Below are 17,314 nucleotides of genomic sequence, written 5' to 3'. Positions count from 1 at the left end.
TTTACAGTCTTTCATATGTAAACACGTCGGGCCCACCTCTATAGTTTGGAGGTGTCAAAAATAACAGTACAAAGTAAGAATTAATTTTTACTTAAGATTTGTAGGAAACGAGAATAATTATAATTTAATTCAAATTCTCTTTGTATTATGACGCATATCGATTCATCATGCATTGCGAGTAAATGCGATGCATCGTCGCGATGTGTTACATGGTTCGTGATATGTAATTCAAGTTGATAACGAGACTGGCTAGCATTATTTTTATACAATGGCGCGCGGCAGTATTTTTATATTGCTAAATCACGTTAGCCTCACTTACATAATATACACGTGCTATTTATAATTTATATCGCGCTAAAACATATGAAATCCAGATATGTATATGGCATGATACAATGTAAAACCATTTTATAATCAGCTATCCTCCTCTCTTCCTTTTATTTTATTTTTTATTGTAGCACCGATCTTATTTATAACAGTAAATTATTACCTGAATTATATTTAAACATAAATATATTAAAAGGATTAAATATTTTTAAAGAGAAAATAACTTTATTAACCTCTATAGTACATAAAAGTTAGATGTAATAATTTTTTAATTAGTTAAATAATTAATGGTTAAATTTTTAAATAAATTTTAATGAAAGTTTTAAAGTAGATGAAAAGATTCAATAGATTTTGAAAAATAAATGTTTAGAAACGTTCCTTTTCTCGCGTAAATATGTTTTATTATTTGAAATAGATGGTAATTCTTTTCCAATGCACATGATACATTTTATTTTTAAATCCAATCCGCGCATAACAATATACATACATACATACACCTATATTGTGTGTGTCTATATATATATGTGTGTGTGTGTGTGTATTTTATTTATTATTATTATTTTTATATTTTATATCTTACAGTGTAAATATCTAATTATATATTATGTAGATAATATTTAAATTTGATAATACTGATAATACCGACCTCGCATATATTAGTGAAATTTCAATCTCTTAATTGCTAATTAATTAGTGAAATGAGAGTCAAAAGGACCGGAGAGCCTCAAATACCATCAAGAATCCATATGTTATTTCGAAAATGCAATCAAATCTCTATGAATATCATGGGATTTTACGAACACCGCAAGCTCTTTTTTTCTTATACGCAGAGAAATATGGCTCTACACACACACACATATATATATATATATATATATATATATATATATATATAATATCTTTATTATATCGGGATGGAGGAGACGCGCTGAATTTCAATGGCACCTTCAATTTCGGTCCGACATCAACTTTTACAACGAGACCGCGGATCGCATTACACAACGTAAGTGCCTACTCAGATCGCAGATTCCGGCGAAACGGCCACTCAAAGATTGTCAAACGTTCTGATAAATATTAATGATATAAAAACGGCTAGCCATTCTTTCTAGATAAACGATCTCATCAATTCCTGTTTACTTATGTCGTCATTTTTGTAATTACAAATTATCGTTATCATGTTGGGTTTTAAATAATATTTGCAGAAAAAATATGTTTTTAGGAAAAAATTTAAAAAGAAAAGTAAATATTCAGATTAATTTTATTTTCATTTTAATTTCTCATTTTTTCATTCAAACAACATATTTGTAATCTTTTAGTGCAACAGCTTGCAATTTTTTAAATTTTCTATTTATATTCCTATTTTTATCTCGATGTAGTTAAGAAAATTTTATTCTTTGATTATCTCGACTGAATAACCTCTATTTACATAATCTGATTGACATTGGTAGCTTTTCAAAGAAAAAAATTGCAGTGCAAAGATAAGAAACTTCACGCATGGAAACAGCGCATTATGCTTTTCTATCATTTAGACTAGAAGTTTGCATCGTCGGGTTTAAGGTGCAATCTTTAAAGAAAGGGCGAAAAGAGATAGATATCAACTGTGAAATAGAGTGGCGATAATAGGATGCTTTGCGTTGTGAGAGTGGCCATTACAGTTACCGCGAGGTTGTGTCATAAAAGCGAGAGGGTGCATACTTTTATATATATATATTACATCATGGAAGAAAAGGAGTGTTGTCGCATCGAAACGTCTGTATAACTCAATACCTCTACGTATTTCTCTCTCTCTCTCTCTCTCTCTCTCTCTCTCTCTCTCTCTCTGTCTGCCATGCTAACAATAAGATGTCTCGAAGTTGCGATATGTGCGTACATGTATACATATGTATGCACATTCCAGTTTATTTCTCTTAAAGTAATATAGTTATTTTGTTACTTAAATAAAACAATACATTTTCAATGTTTTTATAAAAATAATATATATATATATACATATATGTATATATATATATATATTTATTTATTTATATATAATTAAGTTTTTTGCCGAAATATTAAAAACAATATTCTCTCTACTTTTTCTTCTATCTTCAATCAAATGTTTTTCTATTACAACAATTCTTTTTTCTGTTACAACGAATTTTAGAAACTTTCTATTATAAATGTTGCATTGTCAAATTGATTTTTAACAAAATGTTTTACAACTATATATATATATATATATATATATATAAGAAAATAAATTTAAAAAAACTCGTAACAAAATATATATTTAGAGTGCATATGTATTAAAAAACATATTAATCCTTATGCTTTATGAAACTATTAATCCTTATAATATATACATATCAACATTTTTCTCTTAGGTTAATAATATAATTCAAATAGCAAAAAAATAAATTTCGCGGTTAATTCAATCTGCATATATGTATTTTCACATATAAGAATTCAAATCATGAATAAGCACAATTGTATATTTGTTCGTGCTGTTAATTAAATTGAGATTTGAGTTCAAACTCAGCTTCCGCGATCTTTCGTTTAATGTTATTAGATTTGTGACTCGTGGTATTCCGACATTTCGATGATGTACGAATTGTACGACTTGTTATGTATTTTCTTGCAGTTTGCGTCACTGAAATCAGCGACCATATTTTTACATTTTATCGTACATGTATACTATGCATTCACGTGATGATAAAGTTTAACAAGCGCGATAATAAAAGACGCGATTCTTGCCGGAAATATAGATAAATTTATTTTATACGTTTAAATCTCTAAATTGAAATATAATTTCTAATATTTTATAAATTAATATACCATAATTTTTATTATTGCGTAAAAAAATCTTATCTCTAATCATAAAAAAGAAAAATTAATCGTCAATAACGGGGTTTCTCTAATTTTCATGTCATAAAGAGAGAGAGAGAGAGAGAGAGAGAGAGAGAGAGAGAGAGAGAGAGAGAGAGATTCCATGTGTGCGTATACTTATATATGTACATATATGTAATATATCTATACATATATATTTGATATACATAATACACATATAATACATGCATATAATATACGCATATATATTTATTAGGGGATCCTAAAGTTGTTTTATATTATCAACCAAAATCTAACTTAATGAAAATATATTTAATTAATATAAAAATTGTAATTTATACACATAAAATAAAATAGGTTTACACTGGAAGAATCGCATGAAGGAATATTTATAAACTTTTAGAAATCAGTTTAGAAGTCTGGTAAAAACATTTTGCTGCACAACAATTTCTTTAACAAAATATTTTTTATCTAGACTCATATCTAAACTCACATCTAAAAGTTTACTAATATTCCTTTATGCAATTTATATCTGGAACTTTTGTTGATCTCATTTTGTTGATACAAATTGATGCAAAATGTTTGCATCAAGCAATTATTGTTACAATCTGGCTGCAAAAGCCGATAACAAAACTGTAATTTCTTAACTTTTTTCTTTATTAACATAAGATCGCATAAGTTCTGCAGAGGTTTTGGTATATACTTTTATCGTGGAAAAGAATTTATCATTCTATACATCCAATAAAAACATTTTGGTATAATAAAAGTATCGATAATACAGGACGGTTTAGGATCCCCTTAATACGTACAAATAATATGCACACGTATACATACATACAATAATATAAAATGTAATGTACGTAAAATATTACATGACCTTATATTAGTGATTTGACTAGAGAATCTATATAACATGAATAAAAGTTTAATAAAAAGTTTTTTTACATACACACTTCTTTAAACATATAAAATATAGAATATTTATAAAATATATATTAAATATTATTTAATATAAAAAGAAATTTTACATAATTAAAAATGTATATAATATATACAAAGATACACACATACACACACATCCAACCTTTTTATTAAATTTCATAAATATTTTAGGAATAAATTTTATGTTTGTGTGTATAGAGAGATACATATATGTGTATGTATGAGCGCGTATAACTTTTTATTAAATTATATGAATGTTTTATAAATTTCAAATCGAATTACTAAATATAAAAGCAAACGTATCCTGTATATAAGACATCTTGTGTAAATACATGTAAATACATGTAAATAAGCGTAAAATGCGTAATATTTAATATACACACACATATATATATATATATATATATGTACGCACGCGTATGCGCGTGAATTTTTCGCATGAAGAGAAATGAAAAAAAACGGAGGCCCTAAAAGAAATGAATTTCAGAGGAATTCGATTATATGCCAACTCGACAAAATTTCTCCCTCCCTGTATCTGCCCCCCCCCCCTGCCCTTTTCCAATTCTCAGCTAAATTCTTTTTCGTTTATCGAATCTCATACGGAATGTATTTTGCAGGCAAAAAATGAAAATCTCGGACTGCAATTATCACTAAGCATAACGACCTTGCCAGCGGCACGAGCCACTTTATGTAACCATAAGAAGATAGATTATTGGTTGCCTGTGCGTAAAGAAAAAGAAATGTTTATATCTTATAAAAAAAGACGCAGAAGAAAATCTGCTGATAAAACTCTACTTATTATCAATTTATTTATAATATGCCATTTATTAGTGATTATCATATTTATTACATAAGAACTCACTCGATATACATATAACTGTATAATTTACACGAAGTTATAACTTTGTAATACATAATTTTTATTTTTAAGAAACTTGGATTTAATACAAAATATATTTTTCAATTGATTAAAGAGCTTGGCTAAGAAGTAATTAGTTATATAACACGTAGACACTTTATACTTTAATATATTCTTTTCCTTTAAAAAATACTACTTGAGTATATACGATAATTAAAAAAAGAAAATTATTTTGAAAATAAAAATTATAGAGCTTTTCTATACAATGCACTCATAAAATATTTGTTTTGGTTATCACACAAAGTTTTATAATTTAAAATATAATTCTTAAGATATAGACCTTAAGCGACTCGACGAAGAGTCATTAAACATTAAATATGTAATAACAGAATTTTATATATAAATAAAGTCAAAGTATTTATTTGTAAAAAGTATACAAAACAAAAAAAAAACAAAGAAAAGTAATATTTGTAAAAATAATAATTAAAATATCAAAAAAAAAAAAAGATACTGAAATAACGATATTAAAATGCTAATAATCGAAAAGAATTCATTAAAATGAACAGATTCATTTGATTATGAGAAAGAATTTTGTTGATCATTAACTACATGTTGAAATTCCTTATCATACTCTTATCACATCGGTCGTAGATAAAACTATAATGAAGGCGAGAAGAGAAGGAGGGAAGAAGGTGGAAAGGATTAAGTCGGTGGAATTTGTATCTATGTACTTACACAACAAAATTGCATACATCGCAGCCGTATCACGCGAGAGTATAGAAGTGTTATCTTTCAGGGAACGAAAATGGCAATAAAGCTACAATTTAGAGGCCGTAAGCTAACCTCGTTAATACATATGTCGAACAAAAGATTCTTACTTAAGAATTATAATATGCACTTTGTATAAGCTTGCAAACATTCTAACACACACAGAGAGAGAGAGAGAGAGAGAGAGAGAGAGAGAGAGAGAGAGAGAATGTGTAAAGAAGTAATTATTGAATTTTTTTATCCTAACGATCCAAACGATAAATTTATTTATATTTATTTATTTATCGGTGCACAATATAACAAAGTTTTATTTACTAGTAAATATATTATTTCAAAATTACAGAAATGTATACAAATATTATACTCCAATACAATAAAAAACAATAAGTAGCATCACTATTATATTTTTACTGTCATTTCAAGTAGTTTTATATAAGCATAAATAAATAATACGATATATTTCGTTGTCAGTGTTATAATTAACGTACAAGTTGTAAGTCTTTAAATAATTCGGTCAGATAATATGTCAGTTACAGTGTCTTTAATTTAGAATAATAGTAAATTGATATTAATCAATATGTTGTTTGGATGTTTATAAATATGCATGTATATATATATATATATATATATATATATATATATATATATGCATATGTACATCAGTATAACAACTATCTTTGAACTTTGTGCGAATAAATGTCGAAGTTGATTTTAATTCTTACAGGCTCCATTTTACTCTAATGCGTATAAAGGCACGATAAAAATTGAAAGAAAAAAGTGAGAGAAAAAAATGCAAATTAAAATTAAAGAATGTTTCAGAATTTCAAAGATTCAGTAAAGTTGCATAAATTATTTGACTAATTGTAAGTATCATTCTATATATCTTTGTCGGAATGAAAACATGTAGGAAAAACTGTGATGTGAAAGCATATAATAAAACCGGTTTTCATTAAACTAACCCAATTAATTATGTCAGCATTTAAGACTACCTTAGTGAAAGTGCAAAACGTCATTTTTCGAAAACATATCTAACCGGTTTTGTCAATTTTTTCAAATTTGAAAGCATAAAAGAGAGAGGAAAGAGAAACAAAAGAAAGCATAAAAGAGAGTGAATACATTTGCACTATTACTTATATTCGTTCGCACTATTGCTTGCACTTTGATCTTGAGTTAGTTTTCACTTTTTTGAGAAACCTGTTGACAAAATCCTTGCGCGAAACAAGTTACGACAAAATGATGTTCGAGCGTGGATAAAAAAAGCACAATCAAAAATCAACTCAATAAACTAATTGTAATTACGTTAAATTATTAGAAATGATAAAAGACTATTAAAAATTATAAAAATTATAAGACTACAAACGTTTAAAATTTTATATAATAAAAATGTCATTAGAAAAATATATTAATTAAAATAACAATTTGACTATAATAGAATTTAAAAGACAGATTTAAGAACAAAAATCTTAATATTTAAATTATTTCTCTTTGATTATGCTAAACAGCATAATTTAAGAGAAATAACTGAGCAGTAAATCATGTCAAAGGTAAAATTTAGATATGAACAGAATGTTCAACATTTAACGTTTCGGTATTATTTTTTGCCTATCTTCAGTAATAAACTATACAATATAGAATATATCGGCTCTTTTACACACGCACACACACACACACACACACGCGCGCGCGCGCGTACGTATTTTGTTTCTTTAATAATAATAATAATAATAATATAAATAATAATACGAATATATGTCTCAATGTGTGTAATATAAATATGTATCTATCAGTTGCATAACATATCAATTAATCTTGTTTAAACTGATAATGAGTTATACATCTTTTTCGATTTTAGTAATATATATTATATATTTGTTTTTTGTGTTTATTTATATCAACCCCCCTTATATCTGTCTTCTCTCTATATATAACATTCATATCTTCTATCTATATACTGACATAATCTAACAATTTGCATTTATAGAGTAATTTCTCTAAATTATTAATTTTTTTTATATAGTAGTGTTATACTTTGATTGGTCGGAGCATTATTTATTTTATGAAAACGTCAAAAATCAACGATGCCACGTGATGCGCTATTGCGCGTCGGTGAAATTATCTTTGCGAACGTGCGTCCTCGAAATGTATGTACAATGCCAATAGCACACACATGAATGGGAGAATAATGAATTCTTACACGTGAGCATGTGTGCATTACGCGGGTTATGCAAGAAGTTAAGCTTCGTACCGTATCGTCGAGCGTCATTTAAGTTGTACGTTAAGACGCGTATTAGTCACGATGCAAACGATTGCAATCGGAATAATCAGAAATCGTAAATGGCTAATATATACAAAATATATATATATATATATATATATATATTACAATAAAAGATATATTAATATATCTTTTGTTATGTATATATAATAATTACATAGACACGCAATGATAAATTCATATCATAATGCGTATAAGTGCAAGATATATTTCTCTAGAATGCTCAAAATGAAATAATAATTACCATATAGTAATAACGAATAACAACGAATAAATTTGAATTAAATAATTATTATTCAATAATATTACAATAACATTCTTTCAATTCCGAGATCAATATGATACAAAATCAAACAGTATTAACGTTACATAGTTACTGTTCAGTGATAATAAAGTTATATACACCCACAATATAATCTATCCATGTATTTAAAAAAAATGTTTTTTAAATTAATAAAATATTGATTTATATTTTTTCCCCCCTCCCCCCCCCCTCTCTCTCTCTCTCTCTCTCTCTCTCTCTCTTGCCTTCTCTCTTGAATTATATTTAAGAATTGATAAATTATATATTTATACACACATTTTACAAAATATAATTTTAAAATAGATGTATTTACATTATTTGGATCGATGCGTAATTTGCGATATTTTGTTTCACGCAAAAAGAAAGGAAAAAGAAAAATAAATAGGACAAAGGATATCTCGCGAGACTTACATATGTCCTTTTAACGTATGTCGCGGCAAAGAATGGAAAAGGATTCGAATTTATCTTTGATTCTGCGTTGGTAGGATGGCAAAAGAAAGAGAAGAATAAAAGAACGAAAAAAAGCATATCAATTTCATAAGAGTGTCTGTGGTAGTTTCATTGAAACATCGGCGAGCAAAAACACATCACAGCTTAAATTCCAGAGAATGTGTCTTTGTTTCAGACTCGTGTTCTCAATTTGAGAAGAAGAAAAAAATGGATGTACCTAATTGATGATGTGCATCGAGTAGATAATTACAAAGGCAAGAGATTATCGTCAATTATAATTAACTTGTCGCACGATTAATTGAATTCAACAAAATTTATATTAATATAAACGAAGATTATCGTAAAAATTAGAACAAGTAAAAACAAAAATAAAAACTAATGTATGTTAATAATGCATTTTTTATAAAAAAGAATAAAAAGTACAGATTTATAATTAAAAAAATGTTAAAATCTTGTAATTAATTTGTATAATATATCAAGAAATTTAATTTCTATTTATATATAATAATAGTAGTATATTCTTATACAGAAGAGAGATAGAGAACAGGAGGGCTTTCTGCCCCCTTCTCTCTCTCTCTCTCTCTCCCTCTCTCTCTCTCTCTCTCTCTCTCTCTCTCTCTCTCTATGCATGCGTGCGTGCGCGCATACAACTGCAGAAGAAAAAATATTTCACTAGGAAGAAATAAATAATCGCGAATTTGAAAATTGTGTATTTGTAATATTATTTTTAATTTTATATATTATATATTCAGAAATTTCATGCATTTGCACACAGTTTCAATTAATTTAACTCTGCTTAAAAATTTTTATTTATTTTGTAATCTATCACAAATCATGTGATTTTCTATTGTAAGTAGTAAAAACATAGTTTAAGCTCAAATAAAAAAGTAAATAGAAGAGAAAAAATAGATTTACAAAGGGAGATGCAAAATTGATAGTTAAAACATGTGACGACAAAAAATGTGACAATAGACATTAGGTAATATAGAAATTATTGTTTACACAAAATACTATAAAAATTATAATACTGTTACTAATATTGTGTATATATGTGCTGTATTAGATAACTTAATTTTCACATTTATTCTATTACCATAAAAAATATTCGATTTTTGGGCTTTCTCAAATTGTTTCTTAAATTACTTTTATTATTATTATTTTGTTTGTGTTTGACAAATAATAATATTTATATTATTATTATTTTATTATTATTCTCTGTATTAGCTATATTATTATTTTATACGGTTTAATTTTTTTTATTGTATGTTACATTATTATTTTTTTTTTGTCGTATCAAAACATTCGATTATTATACTACTTATTTAATTTCTTTTATATCATTAAATATAAAAAAAAACAAGTTTTTCATAAATCTCAAATAACTCATGCGAAGCATTTTCCTGTAATTACGACGATGCGAGGAAAGAACTCTGGCTTTACAAATTTTCTTAGAAAAACCGCTCAGCAATGTGTCAGCACTATCGATAAGAAGCATGTTATATCTTTTTTCTCAGCAATTAATTGCGCCGATTTTATGTTTGTCTTCTCTCAAAGTCTAACACATTCTCGATATGAAATTATCTCCAAAAATGAAAGTGTCATTTTTGTGACTTCTGTAGAGAAATATGACAAAAAAATATATAATGTTTCAAACTAATTCACGTAGCAAAATGATAACAAAGCGACAATTGAATAAAACAAAATTGTATATCTTATATAAATAACTCGCGTATATGTGCGCACACACAAATACACACACACATACACACGCGCGCGCGTACAATATACATATATAATACATAAAAAATATATTAGCAATGATAAAAATTAATCAATTATACACTGCAAAAATATTACAATACAAATTATAAAGCTATAGATATATTATAAAGCTAGAGTATATATATATATATATTATATATAACGAGAGACATTAAGATATTTATTACTAAATATTTTGTATCGAGAATTTTTTTTAAATTTAAAAATTTTTACTAATGTTTTTTGATAAATTAAATAATTTAAATATATAGATAATATAGAAAACGGATTATCCTTTTTGATAATGTTGTGTAACTTTCATGTTTGTAAATATTCTAAATCTTCTATTTCATATTTGCTTTTATTTTTTTCATGACTTTTATCATATTTTTATATTTGTAGTATCAGGATATTTGGAAATGAATTTTTTAGATCATAAGTTTTGTTTATTTTTGAAAAAGACCACTTGTGCTAGAAAAAAAGTTGGAAAGATTATTATAAAAATTATAATGTATAGAAATCAAAAACTGATATTCTTTTCTATTGATAACAAGTCTCCAGTAAATATCTCTATATGTGAAAATTTAACAATTAAAATCTATTTTAGTAGCTAATTTATAATTTGCAATTTGGAATTCAGGATCAAATCTACATTCTTATAATTGGAATACATTATGTAACATATGTATAAAAATACTTACAAAATCAAATAAAGTTAAAATGTGTTTCATTTTTATTATGCGATCATTTTTATAATACGCAAACAGAATGATACACAGCATAATACACAGACGAAAATTTAAAAACAACTCACCGATTCCTTTTAACATTCTATTCTCCATGATTGGCTGAGTTGCGTTGTTGTTACATGCTGTTAGTTCAGAATTAATTCACAGATCGATTATGCACATCTGTTAGTCATCTGCAAAACAAGACCACAGTCATAGGTAAACATGAAATAGCAGTAAACTGTCATTATTTTATTTGGCACAAATCATAAACATACCATTGTGTATATATCTTTGCATATGCATGCGCGCGCACACGCGCGTATGTGTGTGTACACGTGCGCGTGCATCTGTGCACGTATATGTATATAGTACATGATATAGATAAAAGTCCGAAAATATCTTCTTGCAATTTTTATTTGTATTCATTTATACATTTAATCCTTTTAAAAAAGGTAAAAAAAAGATACTAACAAGTAAGTGCACGCACCAATAAAAACATATATTTTAATTTTTTAAAAATCTGTTATATTAAAAGAAGTTGTTGTGCAAATTTCCTACAAAAATAATGATATCAAAAATTGTATGCCAACTAAGAATAAACACTTAATTTTCAAAACTAAAATTTTAATAAAAACATTTTGCACAACAACTTTTTTAATATAACACTTTTTTAAAATTAAAATATATGTTGTTTACGACTGGCACATGTATTTGGCGCCTTTAAAAAATTTTTTTTTTTAAAGATAAGTTTTTAGCAATTATATCATTCGTTTTTAGAATGTAATATTTTTATATATGTATATAATTACAAATTATTTAACATATAGTTAACATCTATGCAAATAATTTAAAATTATCAATTAATACAATTTTTATATACGTTGATTCTAATAATATTCTTATTTAGATTTATATGACAAAATTGTTTTACTTATATTTTTAAAATGTTAATATATAATAGAGACCTAAAAGAGATAGATACATGTACGTGCAGAGTAAATTTACCTACATTATATATATATATATATATATATATATATTAGAATTTTTTAAATCATGTATATAGATGCGTTATATTTATTATATGTATATATATATTGTTGTACATGTGTGTGCAGTAATATGCCAATTTTTTGTCTCACACACACACACACACACACACACACACACACACACACACACACACACACACACACACACACACACACACACACACACACACACACACACACACACACACACACACATACATGCGTATATATATATACACATAATTATATTATTTATTATGAGAGAGAAAGAGAGAGATATTTCAACAATAAAAATACCTATTCATATTTACCTACAATAATATCTATTTGCGAACCGCCTAGTTGAAAGAAGTTTAGATTATTAGATCTCAATAATATGTACAACGATCGAGTTGTTTATAGGTTTAATTGATATAGTTAGGTTCTCATGTATTATACAATATATACATATACACACACATATATATATATATATATATATATATATATATACATCAAAGTATATCAATAAAAAATATATGACAAAGAAAATGCTATAAGCATGTATTTATTCATTACTGACAGTAATAAAAATGGTAATTCGCTCGCAATATTATAGTATTATGCATTATCAAATGTGTAGAAAAACGCACAATAAATAATTATCACAGTGAATAATAAAAATAAGAATGAAATTTTTGTCAATTATATAAAACAACCATATATAATAACCATATATAATATCTACATATAAAAGGAATATGATATAATATTTATACTATAAAGATAAATTTTTCGTGGATGCAAACGAGAGTAATGGTGTCGATTAATCATCTGCAATCCGAATCATTAGACGGACTACGCATCCATCATGCAAGAGTGTTTAATTCGGACCGCCATGTTCCGACAATATCCATCAACGTGTCGTTGGCTGATCGCACTGATAAGAGAACTCGACAAAAATTCTGATAAAAGTTCTTTAACATTATTTTACAATAATTGCTTGGTTTACTATTATTATGTATTTATTATTGCTTATAAATATATTAAATGAACACTGTGAATTATTACAGTTTATATTATTTATATATTATATTTTTATTTATGCGTATTTTTTTAAACCATTTAGACATTTTTAATTATTCGAAGAAAAAATTTTAACAAATTTCAATAAAATTTTAAAACATAAAAGAATTATTTTATTATTTATTAAGAGTGGTATCATATGAAGCTACTCTATATATATATATATATATATTATAATATATAATTTAATTTTAAGACGGATATATATGGTATATCATAAGTTGTTGAATACTTTAGACAACCTATATAGCAAATTCCAGCAACAAGCTACTCTGCTCTTCTACTTGCCTTAAACACGATCTATTCTCGGTGTTTCATTTCAACATTATTTGCATAATACCGAGAGTATATGTCGCTTCATATCAGCAAAGATATAGGTTACAAATGCTCACAACTACTATTCGATTAACACTGCTGGACCATTAAAGAATTTATAATGAAAAGTAAGGCTTGTCAAAAAATGTATTTCTTCGAGAAAAAGAAAGACCTCTTTCCGTTTAATCTTCAATTTTCTTTATTGTAGTTTTTAATTTTTAGTAAATGTCTTCTCCCTTTCTTGCTCTTTTTATTTAAATTATTGTCATTTTTCATAATAATTCACTTTTACTTATTCTTCATGCATTTATATATGAAAGGGTATAGCGAGATAAGTATAGTAAAACTGTCCCCAAAAATAATCTAAAATAAAATTTAAAAAATAATCTATTTTTTTTTATTCAATTATCTCTAATCGATCATGTAATATAAAATTTCAATTTTCCAAACTTATCTCCGTAATTTATATTATTGCACGTCAAATTATACTATAACTAATTGTAAATTAATAGCTCTATAAAATAATATAAAAGGAACATCACATTGTGTTTTTATGTTCCATCTTGTTACATCTCGTGAAAAGATTTCGCGAATTTATGAAGCACAAACACAGCGAAAAGGATCCACCCGTGTTTAATCGGACGTTTTACGGCCGATGAATTTTACAGGAAGATACGCAATTATATGTCCTGATGCAATTAACCGGCGCGTTATAAAAGAAAGATCTCGTTATTTGCAAGAAAATCCAGTGGACATTAGTTTCTGTACATTTGTACAAACTTTTACATTTTCATACTATCGCGCATTTATCGTTTAAAATTTAGAAGAAGAAAATACATACACTATGCTTCCTTTTTTTATATCATCTTTTATACATACATATATATATAAATGAATCAGAAAAAATACCCTCTCTTTATTACATTAGATACCTATAATGTAAATATTATATATGTACATGTTATATTGTGTACATTATTATTAGATACAATTACATGTTACTGGAACAACAAAACTTTCATCGCAGCTTTTCGATGAACCAACCACATTTTTTTTCGCAAACCAATTGTTTTATACTGTAAAAAAATTATAGAAATCTGTAGCAGTATATTTTTCCTCGCGTTACGCTCTCGTTCACTCATTGAGGAGATTCGACAATCGATATTTTCAGCTGCTAACAATTATTATCGTTACAAGTAGAAATGATACTTTTATTATAAATTAAATTCTCTTTCATTTAACTTTATTAGAAATCATCACACTGGCGACTCATATTCTCTTTCAGTTCTTTTGACCTCTTAAGAAAATAAACGTATTAATTTTTTTTCAAAATAATATGTTTTTATTAATGTCTCTCTTGCTTATTACCTTTTTTAATACTATATTTATTTTATCCATATTTTTTATGAAAAGTTTCTTAATTTAAAAATAATTAAATTAATTGTATTTTACAAAAAACAAAATGTGATTTAAATTAGTTTTTCTCATTGTAAGTTTTTACATTTCTTTTATGTGTAATCATCAATGGTATAATTATATAAAATCATTAATAAATTTAAAAAAATCTAAATCTTAAACTGACAAGAAAGCAATGCGTTACTTTCCCAAAACAATTAGAAGTCGCGATAAAACAATCATGTGTTATATTAGACAAAAATATCTATAATTTCGTGCAAATTCACGAATTTTTGCAATTAAAACGATTCTAGATGCATTTATATCAATGTTTTGTAAACAAACGACAAGCCAAGCTTATGTGATACAAGTATAACGCGCGTGCTAGCTAGCCAATTATCATGCAAATATTAATAACACAAACATTAACATTGACTCGAGTGATGTTTTGCTTCTTCCATCATATATCTCGCAAAAACACAAATAAAATTTATTGATTTTTCATTATTCTAATAACTTTTATATTATATAATTTCAAAGAGTTTATCAAAATTTGATCTTTTATTGCTTCTTTTTATTTTAAATAAATAAAACATTTTATGCATTATATTTTCTATTGACAAATTCAAATTTTATACATCAATTTTTACACACACACACACACACATACACACATATAAATTTTGCAACAATTCAAATATTTTTTATTTTGATATAAATTTCGCCATTTTAAATTCGTTAATTTTGACATCAGAGTTGTATTTAGCAATCTAAAAAACTTTTAAGTTTAAATAAATGTAATTGAAAATTTGATATAATAGATTTTCTCACAACGATTTAATTCACAACAGATTGCATACAGTTGTATACTTAATCAATATCTTATTAACCATAGTCGATACAATAAATTCTTTTTGAAAATTGAAAATCTTAACAACATATTTAATTCTAATTGCAATAAAACTTCTCCAACATATTACACGCAATTATAATATGATAAAATATATTAAATTTGAAAATTGCAATCTATTCAGCGTCAAATAAAACCTAATATAAAATAACTAGTCTTGTGCTTTTTTTTTACTGTATAATATAAGATAGATAGATAAATAGGCAGATAGATAGAGAGAGAGAGAGAGAGAGAGAGAGAGAGAGAGAGAATAATACATTTTTATATAAAAAAATTGGAAATGCACAAATTTTAACACAAATTTTAAAATCTTGCAGAAATATATTGTAGAATTGTTTAATGTAACTGAAAGCTACGATCTATTTCAGTGTTTGTAACCTTAAGTTGCACGTATGTTTTCTTTTGACTGTTCGAAAAGATATATAATGTTCTTGTACATGTCATGAAGAAAATCAGAAGTGATAAAACTACAAATATGATAACACGACAAGCAAAAACATGAGATGCTATTGAAAGAAATGATTACTGGATCTCTGATTATTGAAAATATCAAGAAATGAAAATCTAATAGTATACATTTATTTATAATGTTCCAATTATAATTTATAAGTATAATAATATTATTGCAGAAAAAAAACAAATTTTATTAGAATTTAATGTACGCAAATGTAACAAATGGAAAAAATTGAAAAATTTATTATTTATTATTTGAATTTTAATTTTATAAGTACGTGTGCGTATGTGTAAAAAAGTACGCACGTATGCGCGTACAATTTATCGTCGTACGCACACAGCTTTGACTTTGATAGCTCATCTTATTAGCCGAGATAATTAACTCAATTTAAAGTTGCTATTTTCTGGCTTGCCGCTTCTCTTAAGAAACTGTCTATCAACCGTTTTATCAATCGCTTTTTCAACAAGACAAATTAACTCTCGCTACTTGTTTTTTCACAGCATTGTCAAAAAATCTCAACTGCAGAAAACTGTAACTTTCTAACTTCCTTAGGTCAAACACCATACTTAAAAACGACAAAGAAGAATAAGAAATAGAAAAGAACAGGATGTAAGAAATGCTAAAAAAATCAAATATAATTTGGGAACGGGGAAAAAAGGCTTGAAGAGCTTTTAAACTAAATAAAAAAAAAATCAAATAGAATTTAAACTAAAATTAAAATATTTATAAAGTCGGCATATTAGCTACCCTGCTTTTAAACCCTTTTTAAGCTTCTCGCTCGAAATAAAACTTCTCTTTGAAATAAAAGGGTAAAGAAGATTGTAATTCTCACTCGAGAACACTCAATATATAATATACTAATTGGCGCTATAGTGACATCGCAATGCCGTCGAAGACACTC

The 17,314-nt window shown here is 26.2% G+C and overlaps 1 protein-coding gene across 2 annotated transcripts in view; it reads right to left on the bottom strand.

The window, feature by feature from the left end:
• LOC140671567 (uncharacterized) overlaps window positions 1-17,314 on the bottom strand; it is a 65,101-nt gene that overhangs the window by 38,693 nt on the left and 9,094 nt on the right. Inside the window, exon 2 of one of the 2 annotated variants that reach the window (XM_072902949.1) lies at window positions 11,327-11,434. The exons of the other annotated variant lie outside the window; for it this stretch is intronic. The gene's annotated coding sequence lies outside the window, so the exon portion shown is untranslated. The remainder of the gene's footprint in view (window positions 1-11,326; window positions 11,435-17,314) is intronic. 2 annotated transcript variants of the gene reach the window in all.

Source organism: Anoplolepis gracilipes, chromosome 12 (genome assembly GCF_047496725.1).
Source record: "Anoplolepis gracilipes chromosome 12, ASM4749672v1, whole genome shotgun sequence".
Taxonomy (NCBI): Eukaryota; Metazoa; Arthropoda; class Insecta; order Hymenoptera; family Formicidae; genus Anoplolepis; species Anoplolepis gracilipes.
Note: the sequence above shows the minus strand (reverse complement) of the source record. Positions and strands in the feature narration are given on the sequence as shown.